The 17,587-nt window shown below is 43.7% G+C and overlaps 2 pseudogenes across 2 annotated transcripts; both read left to right on the top strand.

Annotated features, from left to right (window-relative positions):
- The first annotated feature begins 361 nt into the window (after positions 1-361).
- On the top strand, positions 362-1,272 carry LOC108590378 (large ribosomal subunit protein eL6 pseudogene; annotated as a pseudogene).
- Positions 1,273-3,731: 2,459 nt separating this feature from the next.
- Positions 3,732-10,374, top strand: LOC144581912 (tripartite motif-containing protein 75 pseudogene; annotated as a pseudogene). 2 transcript variants are annotated; one of them, XR_013533338.1, is made up of 2 exons: positions 3,732-3,819; positions 6,236-10,374. The product of XR_013533338.1 is annotated as a tripartite motif-containing protein 75 pseudogene, transcript variant X1 (transcript). The 2 variants fall into 2 exon arrangements; XR_013533339.1 differs by having other exon boundaries at positions 3,741-3,819; positions 6,153-10,374.
- The last annotated feature ends 7,213 nt before the right edge of the window (positions 10,375-17,587 follow it).

Below are 17,587 nucleotides of genomic sequence, written 5' to 3'. Positions count from 1 at the left end.
TTATTTTTTCATTAAAATTTACCTTCCATATAATTTGCAAACCATTTTCCACCTACAGTGAGAGTTCAAAACAGAGGCTTCATGAAAAAGTTGGGGACATTTACAAAGTTGTGAAACTCAACGCATGTTACTCAGTCAATTCTCATAATCTGCCCACCTTGAGGCAGGAGAATAGCAGAGGAAGTTGGTTCTGAAAGGGACCCCATTGGATGTAAGCTATTTAAGCCGAACAGGCATGACAACAAAAGCAGAACACACGGGATGGAAAGAAAGTCAACGATAAGGCACAAGAAGGAAAAGGCAAGGAAGAGCAATTCGCTTCTGAGAGATAAAGTTGAGTGAGTAAGAAAAAGAGAATCGCGCTCTTTCCCATCTTGCAAGATGGCGGGTGAAAAAGTTGAGAAGCCGGATACTAAAGAGAAGAAACCTGAAGCCAAGAAGGCTGATGCAGATAGCAAAGTGAAGAAGGGTAGCCTCAAGGCTAAAAAGCCCAAGAAGGGGAAGCCCCATTGCAGCCGCAATCCTGTTCTTGTCAGAGGAATTGGCCAGTATTCCCGATCAGCCATGTATTCCAGAAAAGCCTTGTACAAGAGGAAGTACTCAGCAGCTAAATCCAAGGTTGGAAAGAAAAAGAAGGAGAAGGTTCTTGCAACTGTTACAAAACCAGTTGATGGTGACAAAAATGGCGGTACCGGGTGGTTAGACTTCGCAAAATGCCTAGGTATTATCCTACTGAAGATGTGCCTCGAAAGCTGTTGAGCCACGGGAAAAAACCCTTTAGTCAGCACATGAGAAAACTGCGAGCCAGCATTACCCCCGGGACAATTCTGATCATCCTCACTGGATGCCACAGGAACAAGAGGGTGGTTTTCCTGAAGCAGCTGGCTAGTGGCTTGTTACTTGTGACTGGACTTCTGGTCCTCAATCGAGTTCCAATGTGAAGAACGCATCAGAAATTTGTCATTGCCACCTCAACCAATTGATATCAGCAATGTAAAAATCCCAAAACATCTTACTGAGGCTTACTTCAAGAAGAAGAAGAAGCTGTGGAAGCCCAGACACCAGGAAGGTGAGATCTTCGACACAGAAAAAGAGAAAAACGAGATTACAGAGCAGCGCAAGATTGATCAGAAAACTGTGGACTCACAAGTTTTACCAAAAATCAAAGCTATTCCTCAGCTCCAGGGCTACCTGCGATCTGTGTTTGCCCTGACAAATGAAATTTATCCTCACAAATAGGTGCTTTAAATGTCCTAAAAATCTAATTAAATAACTGATGACCTTTAAAAAAAAAAAAGGAAAAAGAAAAAGAGAATCACTTGAGCCTGAGAGGTGGAGATTGTGCTACTTAATGCACTCCTGCCTGGGCAATAGAGTGAGACTCAGTATCAGAAAACAAAACAAAAGGCAAACAGAAACCAGATTATTCTTATAAAATATAAATGTAGGAATTTCAGGTTGTCACTGGCTGATATTGTAAAGTCTAGGGATCTTGGTGTTGCAAATAAAGAATTGATTATGACACACACGAGTAGCAAAGCTGCAAAGGACTTATTAAGCACAGTCCAATTCTGTGAAGGCTCTAGTTATTCTCCTGCATCAGCCTCACAAATACTTGGGAATATAGACGCCCACCACCACACCAGGCTGATTTTTATATTTTTGGTAGATACAGGTTTCACCATGTTGGCCAGGCTGGTCTCAAACTCTTGGTTCCAAGTGGTCTGCCTGCCTCGGCCTCCCAAAATTCTGGTATTACAGGCATGAGCCATCATGCCCTGCTGAATAATCTGTTTGATAGATTTGCAGCATACAATGAAATATTCTTTTTTACAAAGGAGCATGAATGATTGAAAAATCATTGCAAATGCCACCACTTATGAACTGAAACTCACTTAAGAAAAATCTGTTAGAAATAAATATAAGGTGTCACAGAATTTCAGAGTTCAGAAAATGCTTTCAAGAGAAAGTAAGATTAGGCAGACATCTGAAGAAAGAGTGGTTGTAAATCAGGGAGTAAACAATGTGTTACAGCATAAAAATTCCGATGGACAAAAGTCATCTTTGCAAAGGTTCCCTGTCAAAGGAATTCCCTGTGCTCAGTGTGGATTAGAGGTGAAGGATGAGATGGAGATTAGGTGAGGCCCAGATTGTCAGGCCCTTTGGGAACATCATAAGGAGCGTGCTTCTTTTCAAGGGTTGTAAAAGTGGCTCCAGTGTATGAAGGAGCATGATTAAAATTGCAATTTGAAAAGATCACTTGTAGAGAGTGTAAAGGCATGAGGTAGAGTGAAGTGGAGCAAATCACTGCAGGGGCCATGAGGTACAGGTGGGTGGAGGCCGTCACTTGGAAAATCCACTCAGGTAGGACCTGGGATCTGCCTCAGGGTGGGAGTGGGCTGAAGCATGGGAGAAAGTGGGGTTCATTCTAATGGCTGCTGGGCCTACCCTGTAGGGTTTCAACAGGAAAAGGCATCAACAGGTGCTCAAAAGCCAGGACCCCACATTGGGCCTTCCTGCCTCTTGGCCTTGGGGCTTCCTGTTTCACTGTGGTTGTCCCAGGTTCTCTTTTCCTCCCAAATCTTCCTTGTACTCAGGTCATCCCTTGGAGACAATGATTCCTGGAACGTAAACCATCAAACATCTGCACAACTTCTTTTTGGCTTCAGACTTTTTAGTTTTTCTTCCTGGGTTCAGGCTGGCCCAGAGTTGTTCTCTATATACCTCAACCTGATGATGGGAAATTCTACAGCCAGTGAAATAGCTTCAACTTGTTTTGAGGGGCAGTGAGCAGGAGGTGTACTCAATCCAGGCCTCCAAAACCGAAGGGTAAAGTCCACCCTTTTCCAGCAGTGCTAGAAATTGCATCGGGGCTGGTCGGTGCAATGGCTTACTCCTGTAATTGGAGGTGGGCAGATCACATGAGTTGGGAGTTCTAGACTAGCCTGACCAACAAGGAGAATCTCTGTCTTTACTAAAAAATACAACATTAGCTGGACATGGTGCCGCATTCCTGTTATCCCAGCTACTTGGGTGGCTGTGGCAGGAGAAAAGCTTGAACCTGGGAGGTGGAGATTGCAGTGAGCCAAGATTGTACGATTTCCCTCCAAGCTGGGCAACAAGAGCAAACTTCCATCTTAAAGAAAAGAAAAGAAAGAGAGAAAGAGGGGGAAGGAAGGAAAGGAGGGAGAAAGGGAGGGAGAAAGAAAGAAAAAAAGAAAAAGAAAGAAAGAAGAAAAAAGAAAGAAAAGAGAAGAAAGAAAGAAAGAAAAAGAAAGAAAGAAGAAAGAAAGAAAGAAGAAAGAAAGAAAGAAAGAAAGAAAGAAAGAAAGAAAGAAAGAAAGAAAGAAAGAGAGAGAAAGAAAGAAAATTGTATCAGAAGTGAGAGTGAAACTTGTGGGCTCCAGAACACACACAGCTGGGCGAGACTTGAAGAGGCACTATGGAGTCTTTCAGAGCTCTTGTGTCCTCATCTGCATAGATGGGATTAAAGTGCTTTGAGAAAATCAAGGATTAACGAGATGTGAATTAGGTTATCTATATTCAAGTCGCCTGGCTCACTGTTGTAATTGAATCATGCATGAGAGGCTCCTCCTACCCCATAGGACCTCTTAACACGCTATCGTCCACAGCCTGGCCCTGCCCAGGCAACTTGGGATTGGGGCCGCACTCCTGTGTGGGCGGGATTCTCAGCCCCGCCTTCCTGCTGGTGTATATAAGCCCTGGTCTCAGTGGCAACCTCTCAGTCTGGTGCGGAAGTGGTTCTCAGGACGCTCTTAGATACCGGTCCGCAACACGCTTCTGAGTCACCTACTCCAGGTAAGTGGAAAGTGGAACCCTGTGCCTGCAGGAAGCTGGAGCATAGGGAACCCCCTGGCCTCCTAGACATCTGATCTGCCTGGCAGAAGCCAGCATTTCTAGAAAAAATCCAAACTCAGGATCCAGTTATTTGATTTTACTTTTTGAAACGGAAACTCGCTCTGTCACCCAGGCTAGAGTGCAGTGGTGCAAATTCGGGTCACTGCAAACTTTGCCTCCTGGGTTCAAGCGATTCTGTTTCTCAGCCCCCTGAGTAGCTGGGATTACAGGCGTGTGCCACCACGTCTGTCTAATTTTTGTATTTTCAGTAGAGATGGGGTTTCACCATGTTGGCCAGGCTAGTCTCAAACTCCTGACCTCAAGTGATCCACCTGCCACAGCCTCCCAAAGTACTAGGATTACAAGTGTGATTCACATTTACCGGGACTGCAGATATTCAAATCAAGGCAGATTTACAACAGTCTTAAGGTTAGAAAAAGAGCTCATGGTACTGTCCTTGCTGCTCTGTGACACTGTGTCAGGGAGGTGAGTCCTCATGGAGGCCAGGGGGTGCTTGGTCAAAAGGAGGGAACACATGAGCTGACTGCTGGAGACAGAACAGGAGAGCACTTAGGGATCTGCTTGTACAAAGGTGTTGGGAGAATGTGAGGGAAGGTGGAAGCTGCAGAGAGCTGGAAACAGGAGACCTGGGTGTGGGCACACTGTCCTCAGATGGGAGCAGCAGGCCAGTGGGTGAGGGGCATGAGCAGAGCCTCGAGCCTGACAGGGGATCAGAGGTGGCCATAGTGGGGGCTGGCAGTGTGTTCAGTGAGGGGCAGGGGCAGGGGCCCTGAGGGACAAGCCGGTAGTTTGTGAAGGGTGGTATTGGGGATGATCAAGGATGGGCTCCATGACAATGGGATTCCAAGTGTGGACAGCCTGGGGTATGATTACACACCACTGAGTATCTTCCTGCTGCTAGGAACATCTCTTGAATTAGTCCTTCCTGGCTAGTCACGTGTCACCAGGCCATAGACAGAGGAGCTAAAATTTTGGCCCAGGAAGCCAAGCTCATCCCCTGCTCTCAACCCATCAGGCTTCCTCTCCTTCCTGCTTCCCTGCCCTGTGTCTTCAATCACTTTAACCTTGCCAGTCAGGTGAGGCACAAAGAATCATTTCCGCTGTTCTCCACTCTGATGTGTCTGCATTATGTAAATGATCTGCTTTGCTTTCCTAATTGTCTATTGGTTTCTAGAATTTACGTTCTCAGCAACTATGTATGACCCTTTCTGTGACACCACTGATCACCAACACTCTCTACATTTTAACACTTGCAGTGTCAGCTTTTGGCCCCTATTCATCAAACCCAGAATGTCTTATGCCCCCAAGGCCATGGTGATAATCGAATCATCAGACTCTTTAAGGGCTGGCATCATTTTGATGTATTCTTCCTTCTATTGAATAGCTGTTCTCGGATCCTAATTTACACATCAGGGTTGTATCCATGACACACCCTCCGTAGAGTGCTCTGAATTTTCCCCAACACTTGAAAGACGACTGAAATCTCTGTCAGCCTCTCAGCCTTTCATCTTCCATTTCAGAATCAGTACCTGTTTCTAACAGTAAGCTACAGTCCTACTCAAAATCTTGCTCCTACAAATCCTTTACTAAATGGTAGCTCCCAGATGACTTCAAAGATGAGTTGTGTGTCTGTAAGTGTGTGTTTCCCAGCTTTATTCCACACTGGAATTCTAATCTCCAATTTCATTCTGAGCATCATTGGAAAACTCAGTTTTCTTACTTGACAGGGTCTTCACGGTCAATCAAATCTCATTAAACCTCCAGCCATCTATGTACACAGTCGGCATGTGCAGCAGGTGAAAAGCTCAGATGACCAGTACACATTGGGTCATGAATCCAGCACCGTCAGAAGCATCTGTGGTTTAAACCTAAAAGTGCCATATGCTATTGTAGGTTTTTCACAGAGTTGCTGTGATTGAAGTTTCCATTTTTATCCTTCTGTAGTTGATTCTCCTAGAGTCCAGTAGGTTAAGTAAGTTTCCCCAGATAACACACAGAGCATGTGAGTAAGTCTGGAATCAAACTCAGACACAGGGCATTTGGCCCCAAAGACCTTGCTCTTTCCACAGAACCATAGAGCCCCATGTGGTTGATTTGGATGTGGGGGCTGGGGTGGAAAGAAGAATCATTGGTTGCCTTAAACATGGGAGTGAGCAGAGTATAGGAGGAAGGAAGGTCTGCTCCAAGGTGGGCTTCCTGCAGCAGGATGGGTTTTGTAGGTATCAGGAGAATGTCAGCCTTTTCTAAATGAAGGAATTCCTTCTTGTCCCCAGGACCTCACAGGCACTTTAGAGTCATGTCATCTTCTGACCAAGACAATTGCTGAGCTTGGCTTCAAATTCTCTTTCTTTCACAGCTACTCGCCCCACTACTCTGTGACCTGCCACAGAGCTGCTCTCAGCTGCTGAGGCTGGTGGCCCCAGAGGACATCAAGGACAATCTTCAACTGACAGGGACACCTGCAGGACAGAAAGGTCAGGGAGATCTGAAAGCAGAGCAGCTTCTCTGTCCAGACCTTCATCCACAGTCCAATGGCGGAGGCAGCAGCCCTGGCAAGACTCCAGGAAGAGGCCAAGTGCTCCATCTGTTTGGATGTCCTGAGTGATCCCATCACCATCGAATGTGGGCACAACTTCTGTCGTTCCTGCATCCAACAGTCCTGGACGGATCTGCAGGAATTGTTCCTTTGCCCTGTCTGTCGTCACCAATGTCCAGAGAGGCACTTCAGGAACAACACCCAGATGGGACGGATGATGGACATTGCCAAGCTACTCCAGAAAGCCAGCGTCAGTGAAGCCAGGCAGGAAGAGACGCCCCTGTGTGAGAAGCACAACCAGCCCCTGAGCGTTTTCTGCGAGGAGGACCTGGTGGTGCTGTGTCCCCTGTGCACTCAGCCCCCTGACCACCAGGGCCACCACATGAGGCCCATAGAGAAGGCTGCCTCTCATCACAGGGAAAGGCTCCGCAGTTACATCCAGCCCCTGAAGAGGCAGGTGGCTGAAGTTAGGAAGCTGCGAGCCACCCCGGGCAGAAAATTGCTGGAGCTGAGAGAGAAGATGGAAAGCCAAAGGCAGGAATTATCCTCAGAATTGACTCTCTTGATAAAGTTTGTAGACCGTGAGCACCAGGCAGCCCTCTCCAGGTTAGATGAAGAAGAAGAGGATATTCAGGAGAAACTCCATGCAAACATGAGGGCATTTTCAGAACACATTTCCACCATGGAAAGTCTACTCACGCAGGTGGCAGAGACGAGTGTGATGGCAGACGTGAACCTGCTGATGGATGTCAGGAGCGTCCTGGCCAGATTTGACGGCCTGAAGTCCCCGGCTGTCCACTCCGTGCAGCCTCGGAAGGAAGAATTCAGGCTTCCCCCACCCTACTCGGCTTTTCAGAAAATCTTACAGAAGTTTAGAGAAGACGTTACTCTGGATCCCAAAACTGCACATCCTCATCTGCGTGTCTCCGAGGATAAGAAATGTGTGACATTTGTTAAGAAAAGGCAGAGAGTTCGCTGGAATCCAAAGAGATTTTTGTGCCATCTCGTGGTCCTGGGCTCAGAGGGCTTCACCTGTGGCCGGCATTACTGGGAGGTGCAAGTGGATGACAAGCCCATGTGGGCCGTGGGGGTGTGTAAGGACTCCCTGCCCAGGAAGAAGGGAGAGTGGCCCCTGTCAGGACACAGCATGTGCTGGGCTATCCTGCTGCGGAAGGGTGAGTATGTGGCCCGAGGTGCTGCCACTGTCTACCTTCCCCTGAAGGAGAAACCCAGAGGAATTGGCATTTATCTGGACTATGAGTTAGGTGAGCTCTCCTTTTACAATTTGAATGACAGGTCTCACATCCATTCCTTCACTGATACATTTTCAGAAGCACTAAAGCCTTATTTCTGTATGGGGTGTGATTCAAAACCTCTTAGAATCTGCCCAGTGACGGATGATGATGAATGAACTGTGACAATGCTTCATTTTCTTCCATCTGTCCTATGAACAAAGAGTGAATTTTATACAACCGTTAGTGAATTTTTACACCCACACGTTTTATAAAATACTGTTATAGGTTTAGTTTTTTTTTGTTTTTTTTTTTCAAAAATTATGCTGTTTTGGCCAGGTGCAGTAGTTCATGCCTGTAATTCTAAAACTTTGGGAGATTGAGGCAGGTGAATCATCTGAGGTTAGGAGTTTGAGACCAACCTGGCCAGCATGGTGAAATGCTGTCTCTACTAAAAATACAAAAATTAGCGGGGTGTGGTGGCACATGCCTGTAATCCCAGCTACTCAAAAGGTGGAGGCAGGAGAATCACTTGAACCCAGAAGCTTGAGGTTCCAGTGAGCCCAGATTGTGCCACTGCACTGCAGCCTGGGAGGAAGGGTGACAGAGTAAGACATTGTCTAAAAAAAATTATGTTGTTTCAATATCAAGAGATGTAGGAAGAAGCAGGTGTGGGGATTAACTGTAAAGTGTTTCTGGAATTTGAAATTTGGAGTTTGTGGAATTGTAATCTTGAAAGTCTGATACATTTTGTATACATTTCTATCTTGTCTATATCTCTTCCTGTAACTCAGTGTACCTTACAAATGGCAGGTAGCAGTGGCAGAGAAGATGTGACTGTGGAGACAGTTCTCTAAAGGTCTCCCATTTCTGCATGTGCTGAGAGCAAGGCTCTGATTGCTCCAGACTAGGAATTCAAAGACGTTCTTGTGGGAACATGGTATAAAAAGGCTACTATTGTATGATTCCAACCATACGGCCTTCTGTAAAAGGGGAAACTATGAAGAGAGTAAAAGAGTCAGTGGTGTCCAGAGGTTGGGGAGAGGGAGGGATGAGTAGGTGGAGCACAGAGATCTGTTCAGTTCTGGGAGCCACTCTGTGTGGTGCCATGGTGGCAGATACATGTCATTATGCATTTGTCATCACCAATAGACTGTACACCACCAAGAGTGAACCCTGGTGTAAACTGTGGACTCAGGTGATACTGTTGTGTCAATGGAGGTTCATCAGTTGTAACCAATGTGCCACTCTGGATAGGATGCCGATAGTGGTAGAGGCTGTGCTTATTTAGAGGGAGGGCGTATGTGGGACATCTCTGTACCTTCTGCCCAATCCTGCTGTGAATGGAAAACTTATTTTGAAAATAAAACTTATAAAAATAAAAGAAAAAGTAAAAAAGTGTACTTCTTGCCTCTGCAAAAGTGCAAAGGATTTTTCTCTGATATTCACTGTGAGAACATGATAGAGTTTCTGAGAGGTGAGACTCACAGGAATGTAGGGCTGGCTCACCAATGCCAAGGGTCCCTAGAGGGCAGGTGAGCCTGGACTCAGTAAAGGGGCAGGAACCTTGGGTGAGGTTTGCGGAGGTTGGAGGTGACCTCACTAGACCAGTCAGCCTGTGGGATGATCCTGCAAAGGTGACTCACAACAATCCATGAGGATGAAATTGGGGTGGTTTGGGATGCAGATTGGAGGAGGTGCCATTTAGATTCATGTTGAAGTGGACTGGCCAGCAGAGTGGATGGTGGATGATGAAGGCTCATAAGAGGAAGATGCAGTTCATGCGAGGGAGGCAGACGGGACAGCTTTGTCTGAGGACAGAGACCACATAACTTTAGAACACTGAGCCGTGATGCCTGGCCTTCCTCTTGCCACAGATTTCTTTCATCTCAATTTGTAAGATTTCTCTGGCCTTTGAAGAAGCAGGACAAGGAGGAAGATGGAGTTGGAGTGGCAAGAGAATGGGGAGAGATTTGTGTCAATTGTGAAAATGAAGAGAGAAAGAGACAGAAGGAATTTTAGAGCTTTACAATGCAGTGAAAGATGAGGTTTAAAAAGGAGATTAAGAGAGAAGCAGCTGGGCATGGTGGCTTATGCCTGTAATCCCAGCAGTTTTGGAGCCCAAGGCAGTTGAATTAGCTGAGCCCAGGAGATTGAGACTAGATTGGGCAACATGGAAAGAGTTGTTTCTACAAAGAACACAAGTCAGCCAGGCGTGGTGTCACACATTTGTAGTCCCAAGTAGTAGGGAGGCTTAGGTGAGAGGATGGCTTGAACCTGGGGGGTGAAGGTTGTAGTGAGCTGTGATCACACCATTGCACTCCTGTCTAGACTGCAACACCCTAGAACGAGACCCTGCCCTAAACAACAACAGCAACAAAAAGAAATAAAAATAAATAATAAGGCAGGAAGGGAAGGAGGAAGGAAACAATGGAGGAAGAAAGAAAAACAGGAAGGAAAAAAGGAAGAAAGAAATTAGGTAAAACCTTTTGATATACATTCTCTTCGTTGCTTTAATATATGGTTCTCCCTTGAAAAACATGAGTTTAAACTATGCAAGTCCACATTTTGCAGTTTTTTCTGCCTCTACAATCCCTGAGAGATGAAAAACAATCCCTCCTTCTCCTCCTCCTCCTCCTTCTCCTCCTCCTCCTCCTTCTCCTCCTACTCTCCACTTGCTCAGTGGGAAGAGAATGAGAATGAGCACCTCTATGATGATCACTTAAATTAATAAAGAGTAGATTATTTTTTACTCCTTGTGATTTTCTTAATAAAGTGTGCCTTTCTTAAGCTTACTATATTGTGAGAATACAGTACATAATACACAGAACATGAGATGCATGTTACTCAGCTTTTTATGTTATCAGGAAGCCTTCCATCAACAGTATGCTGCTGTTGGTCCAGTTTTTGAGGAGTCAAAGATTGTACACAGAGTGGGGTTTGTCACTGTAATCCCCACATTGTTTAAGTGTCAACTGTATATTGTTATGTTTTTCCTTTTTTTTTTATGTTGAAGAAAACTGGTTTACTGTCCTGTTAATGTTCCATGACCTGAAATACTTTATGTGGACATTAATTTCACGGCTTCTTAATGTCAGTACTCTTCCTAAGAAAAAAGACTGAAGAGCCTAGCTTGAATGTCAATAAAGGAGGATGCCATGCTAAGAAATCACCAGGTGCCTTTGGACCATCCCTCCCTTTGGAGCTGCTTCTAGAGCTGAGAAAAAGGAAGCAGACACAGGCTTGTGTGGTGACAACTTTCTGAGACCCTGGGAAGCCATCAGGCTGCCTGCGGGAGGGAGAACTCTGAGGAGGCACCAGCCTCTCACTTTCTGTCATTCCTGGAGAATCACATCTACTGAAAGATGTGTTTCCAGGCACACCCTCCCTGCAGCATGTCCTTTGCCACCACCCTTGCTGAGCAGAGGCCAGCTACCCCATCTGCCTGGATTACCTGACAGTCTCAGTCGCCACTGACTATAACCACAGCTTCTGTCCGTTCTGCATCCACCAGTGCTGGGAAGACTAATGGGACGACTTCCCCTGTCTCTTCTGCCTCCACCACTGCCCTGACAAGAACCTCAAGAGAAACGCCTAATTACACCACATGACTGATACTGTTCAGCAGCTTCCCACCATGAAAAATGCCAGGAAAGGGCAAGAAGAGGAGCCCCTGTGTGGGAAGCACAGTCAGCCTCGCTCTGAAACCACCATGACAACCTCAACCTGGTCTTCTTCCCCTGCTGGTTGAAGTTATTTTTGGACCTACTTTGTAGGTACCCTCCTCTGCCCATAAACTTCATTATATAAATAGTCACCATTTGGTAATTCCTTGGTGTACGAGGCATCAGCAATCTCAATACTGAAGCAGATATTGTTGAGTGTGGAGGGTCTACACTGTCTGTGGACATTCGCCCCTACTGTTGGCATTGTGAGTAGGGTTGTCATGGTGGCGGTTAAGACCATCAGGAAATTTTTTTTATGCTTTGCTCACTGGCTCTGCTCTCGATGATAAACGTACACTTCCAGCTCTGCGATATTGTGGGACATTTGCTGAGTTCTGGGCATCTATTAGAGAATGAACTAACCTGCGTCAGAAACTGTTATACTTACTGGTATTTGAGGACAGGAATATGCATTCTGGTACCTCTTACTGTGGCTCTGGGTCATGTGTCTGAATTCAGACCTATCTCTATTTTTCAGAATGAATTCTGTGTTCAGATTTTAAGATACAATGAGACTGCTAGAGGTTCACAAGAAACCTGTGACCAACTGACTGTGTGTCTGAAACAGACAGTAGCCCCTGTACTTATACATTACTCAGGGGAATGATCATGCCTGTTTCATATATGGGCCCATTGGGAGGTGACTTGTATGCAGAGAGACTACTCTTTTTTTAAAGTGTCATCAGTATTTGAAGATTTCAGTTACTGAGGTTCACACTCTTAAATACAGGTGCCTCACTAGGACCACACACAATGCCTGCATCTCCTGCTGCTGGTGCCTGTGTCTTTGTCACTCTGAACCTCAGGGTTACAGGAAAAAACACTCAAGTACTTCCTGGCACAGTGAAGGGGTTAGCTTATAAATATGAATGGGGTAAAGGGGAAAGGCCCTCTGAAGTATATACAGTAAAGACAAATAAAAGACAAAAATTGTAAGAGACAAGTAAGAGCATTATGCTACTGATAAAAATATCTAACCATAAAATACAAGTGTATATGTATGTCATCACAGAGCCCTAAAATACATGAAGCAGAAACTGACAGAATTAAAATGAAAATAGAGAGTTTAAATATTATAGTTTCAGATCTCACTACCCTACTTTTAAGAATGGATAGATAATTAGGAGAGCAAGAAAACAGAACACATGAACAACACAGGAAAGCAGCTAGAACTAATAGACATACACATACAGTTCACCAGCAACAGTCAGACACTCAATCTGTTCAAGTGCACATGGAGCATTCTTCAGGATACAGCACATCTTAGAATACAAACAAATTTCAGTAAATTTTAAAGCATTAAATGAGTGCACTTCATCTTCTGTGATCATAATAGAAGATAAATAAAAATCGGTAAGAGAGGGAATTTTGGCATGTTCTAAAATACAGACAGCTTAAACAATGAACTCTTATTCAACAAGTTGATCAAAGTTGAAATCACAAGGGGCATTAGAAAATACATTCTTAGGCTGGGCACAGTGGCTCAAGCCTGTAATCCCAGCACTTTGGGAGGCCGAGGCGTGTTGATCACAAGGTCAAGAGATAGAGACCATCCTCGTCAACATAATGAAACTCCACCTCTACTAAAAATACAAAAAATTAGCTGGGCGTGGTGGTGCGTGCCTGTAATCCCAGGTGCTCAGGAGGCTGATGAGAAAGAATTGCTTGAACCCAGGAGGCGGAGGTTGCTGTGAGCTGAGATCACATCATTGAACCATTGAACTTCAGCTTGGGTAACAAGAGCGAAACTCCGTCTCAAAAAAAGAAAAAATGAAAGAAAAATATATTCTTAAGGCTGGGCTCAATGGCTCACACCTGTAATCCTAGCACTTTGAAAGGCCGAGGCGGGTGGATCACCTGAGGTCGGGAATTCAAGACCAGCCTGGCCATTATGGAGAAAACCCATCTTAAAGAAAAAAAAAAAAAAGAAAGAACAAAAAAATACATTCTTATAAATGAAAATAAAACCACAACATACCTAAATTTATGGAATACAGTGAAAACTTCTAAGAGAAGCTTATGGCAGTACCTTAAAAAAAATTGAAATTAATAGCCTAAATTTACACCTTGAGGAATTATAGAAAGAAGAGCAAATTTAATCAAACTAAGCAGAATAATAAAATGATGATGATTAGAACAGATAAATGAAATACAGAATAGAAATAAAATAAGAGAATCAACGGTACCAAAAGATGGTTTTTGAGATCAACAAAATTCAGAAAACCTTGAAGTCAACTAAAAAAAGATAAAAATCAATCCCCCCTCATAACAATACATAGATAAGACCTAAATTGTTAAAATCAGTAATGAAAATTGCATGTTACTACTGATCTTACAGAAATAAAAAGAGTTATAGGAGACAATTCCTAACAATCGTATGCCAACAAATTCCATTCTAAAATTATGCAAACTAACAAAACTAATTCAAGAAGAGTAGACAACATTAACAGATACATAAGAAATGTGAAGGTGAATTTTATGTGTCACCTTGACTGGGCCACAGGATTCCCAGATATTTGGACAAGAAGTATTGTGGGTGTTTCTGCTGGAGTGATTTTGGATAAAATTAATATGTAAATAGGCAGACCACATAAAGCAAATTGCACTGCCTACTGTGGGTGGGCCTAATCCAATCAGTCAAAAGCCTGAATGGAACAAAAACATTAACCTGTCTTTGCATAAGAAAGAACTATTCCTGCCTGACTGCCTTCAACCGGGATGACTGACTGTTTCCTGAGTTTGCACTCTGAAAGTTTGGCTCTTCCTGAATCTCAAGCCTGCTAGTCTTTGAACTAGAACTAAACAGCTCTCAGGCTTCTCAGGCCTTCAGACTGAAAGGAGCAGCACACCCTCAGTTCTCCTGGGTTTTCAACTTGTTGACTCACGAGGACGATCTAGGGACTTATCAACCTTCATAATCATGTGAGCCAATTCCTTATAAAAAATCACTCTCTCAGCCCTGGAGTGGTACAAAAAGAAAAAAGAAAGAAAGAAATCACTCTCTTGGCCAGAAGGGGTTGCTCATGGCTGTAATCGCAGCACTTTGGGTGGCTGAGGTGGGTAGATCACTTGAGGTCAGGAGTTAGAGACCAGCCTGGCCAAAATGGTGATACCCCACCTGTCACCATCATACAAAAATCAGCTGGGTGTGGTGGCATGCACCTGTAATCCCAAATACTAGGGAGGCTGATAGAGGGGAATTGCTTAAACCCACAAGGCAGAGGTTGAGGTGAGCTGAGATCATGCTACTGCACTCCAGCATAGGTGATAAAGCGAGACCTTGTCTCAAGAAAAACATAATTACTCTCTCTCTCTCTCTCTCTCTCTCTCTCTCGCTCGCTCGCTCTCGCTCGCTCTCTCTTTCTATCTTAATTGCTCACTCTTTCTATCTTAATTTCTCTCTCTCTCTCTCTCTCTCTCTCTGTGTGTGTGTGTGTGTGTTTAACTGGACCAAGCATAGAAAGTCAACACCAAGACAAAAGTATGACAAATTGCAGGGTTAATTACCGGTGACCACGGAGGAGTCACATCTCTCCAACCCGTGGCAGAAAAAGAAGGGTGACAAGACCTTTTTATACCCGTAAAACCACCTTGGGAGTGAGGGTGAGGAGTGGGGATGTGGATGAAAGGCTTCAGACATTCCGAGGGCTAGTGGATTCTGCAAATCACCTTCTGGGCGGAGATGAGGGTGAGGGGCGGGGATGGGGTTGAAGGGTTTCCGGACGTTCCCAGGGCCAAGGGACTATTTGACATCCTGATTGTTACTTAAGTGGTTCACACAAGCTAAGATTAGCATTGTCTACACATTGTCTGGGTAGGGTGGGGATCACAGTCCTTAATTACTTATTCACATTTGGGTTAGAGAGAGCAGTTTCAACAGAAAGCTGAGGTATGGTTGAGGTATGCAGTTTTATGGGGCTTTTTACCATGTCACATATATATGAATATATATATATATAGTTAATATGTAAAATTCATATGCTATATTTGGTTCTGTTTCTCTGGAAAACCATGACTAATATACAAGCACAGAGTTTTACTCACTACTTTTTAAAAATCCCATTGAAAAAAAGAACAGAAACAGGTTGATTTCCTAGTGGATTACACCTGACATTGAATGAATTGAAACCAATTCATCTCAAATTCTTACAAAACAGAAGAGAAAACACTTTCTCACTCATTCTATGAGGCTAAATCACCCTAATACAAAAGCCAGACCAATAAACTACAGAAAAAGACACCTGGAGACTAACATTCCTTATGGATATAGATGGGAAAATTCTCAGTAAGATTCTAGTAAATGAACCCAACAGCATGTTAAGGAACTTATACACCAGGACAAAATGGTATCTATTCCAGGAATGCAAGAATAGTTTATCATACAAAAATCATTCTTTGTAAAATACCACATTAGCAAATTGAAGGAAAAAAACATGATCATCTAATTGACACAAAATTAGCTGACAAAATCCAATATCATTTTATGGTAAAAACACTCAGCAGGCTTGCCCAAGTGCAGTATTGTTTACAACTAAATGATCACCACCGGTTATACAATTTCTTCTACCTTCTCTAATCCAACTGGTTCACCTGACTTTCCTTAAATAATAAAATAAAATCAACAAAAAATTAAAAGATACTCAATGAAGTTGGAATACAAGGCCATTCATGAAACACTGACAGCTAACATAATATACAATGGTCAAAGAATTAAAGATTTTCTGCCCGGTGCAGTGCCTTGCGCCTGTAATCCTAGCACTTTGGGAGGCAAAGGTGGGCGGATCACCTGAGGTCAGGAGTTCAAGAGAAGCTTAGCCAACATAGTGAAATCCCATCTTTAAAAAATAAATAAACATGGCCAGGCACGGTGGCTCATGCCTGGAATCCCAGCATTTTATGAGACCGAAACGGGCTGATCGGGAGGTCAAGTGATCGAGACCATCATGGCCAACATGGTGAAACCCCATCTCTACTAAAAGTACAAAAATTAGCTGTGCGTGGTGGTGCGTGCCTGTGGTCCCAGCTACTCCTGAGGCTGAGGCAGGAGAATTGCTTGAAAGAAGAAAACGGAAGTTGCAGTGAGCCGGGATCGCGCCACTGCACTTTAGCCTGGAGGTAGAGCGAGACTCTGTCTCAAAAAATAAAAATAAATAAATAAATAAATAAAAATATAAAATTTAAAAAAAAGAATTAAAGATTTTCTCCTAAGGTGAAGAACAACAAAACAAAAATGCCTGCTTTTGACCCTACTATTCAACAATGTCGTGGAATTTTTTTGACAGAGAAACTGGGCAAGAAACGCAAATAAAAGAAATCCCAAATTGGAAGGATATATAAAACCATCTCTGTCGACAGATGAGTGTTCCCATTATCCTAAAGACACACACACACACGCACACACACACACACACACAAACTCAAGTTAATAAGTGAATTCAGCTAAATTTTAGAAGGCAATAAGCAATTCACTAATTATTTGTATTTTTTAAATTAATTTATTTATTTGTTTTTAGAGACGGGGTCTCTCTGTTGCCCAGGCTGGAGTGCAGTGGCTATTCACAGGCACAGTCCCACTACTGATCAGCACTGGAGTTTTGACGTTCTCCGTTTCCGACCAGGACCGGTTCACCCGTCCTTAGGCAAGCTACTGGTCCCGAGCTCCCAGAAGGTCACCATATTGCTGCTGAACTTAGTGTGGACACTCGATCGGCATAGCGCCGATCTACAGCCCAGAACTCCTGGGATCAAGCGATCCTCCCACCTAAGCCTCCCAGTAGCTGGGACTACAGGCACGCACCACCGCACCCTGCCATTTGTATTTTTTATATACTAGCAAAAAAGAATCCTAAGAAGAAATTCAGAAAATAATTCCAGTTACAACAACACTAACAGTAATAAAATATTTAGAAAAAATTTAACCGAGGAGGCATGTCGAAAAACCACAAAACACTGATAAAATAAATATCAGACTTAACTACATGAAAATATATTCTGCCTTCATACATTAGAAGCTATTGTCAAGGTGACAGCAATACACAAAACAACCTACAGGTTCAGTGCAATCCTTACTAACACCTTACTGGCTTATTTTTTTCTTCATGAATAGAGAAGCTTATCTTAAAAAATACATGGGATGACATTAGATCCTTAATAAACAAATACTGTTGAAAAGAAAAACAAAATAGGAAGACTCACAGTTTGAAATTTCAAAATTC

This window comes from Callithrix jacchus, chromosome 3 (assembly GCF_049354715.1).
Source record: "Callithrix jacchus isolate 240 chromosome 3, calJac240_pri, whole genome shotgun sequence".
Classification (NCBI taxonomy): domain Eukaryota; kingdom Metazoa; phylum Chordata; class Mammalia; order Primates; family Cebidae; genus Callithrix; species Callithrix jacchus.
This window is presented reverse-complemented; position numbering and strand designations above follow the sequence as displayed.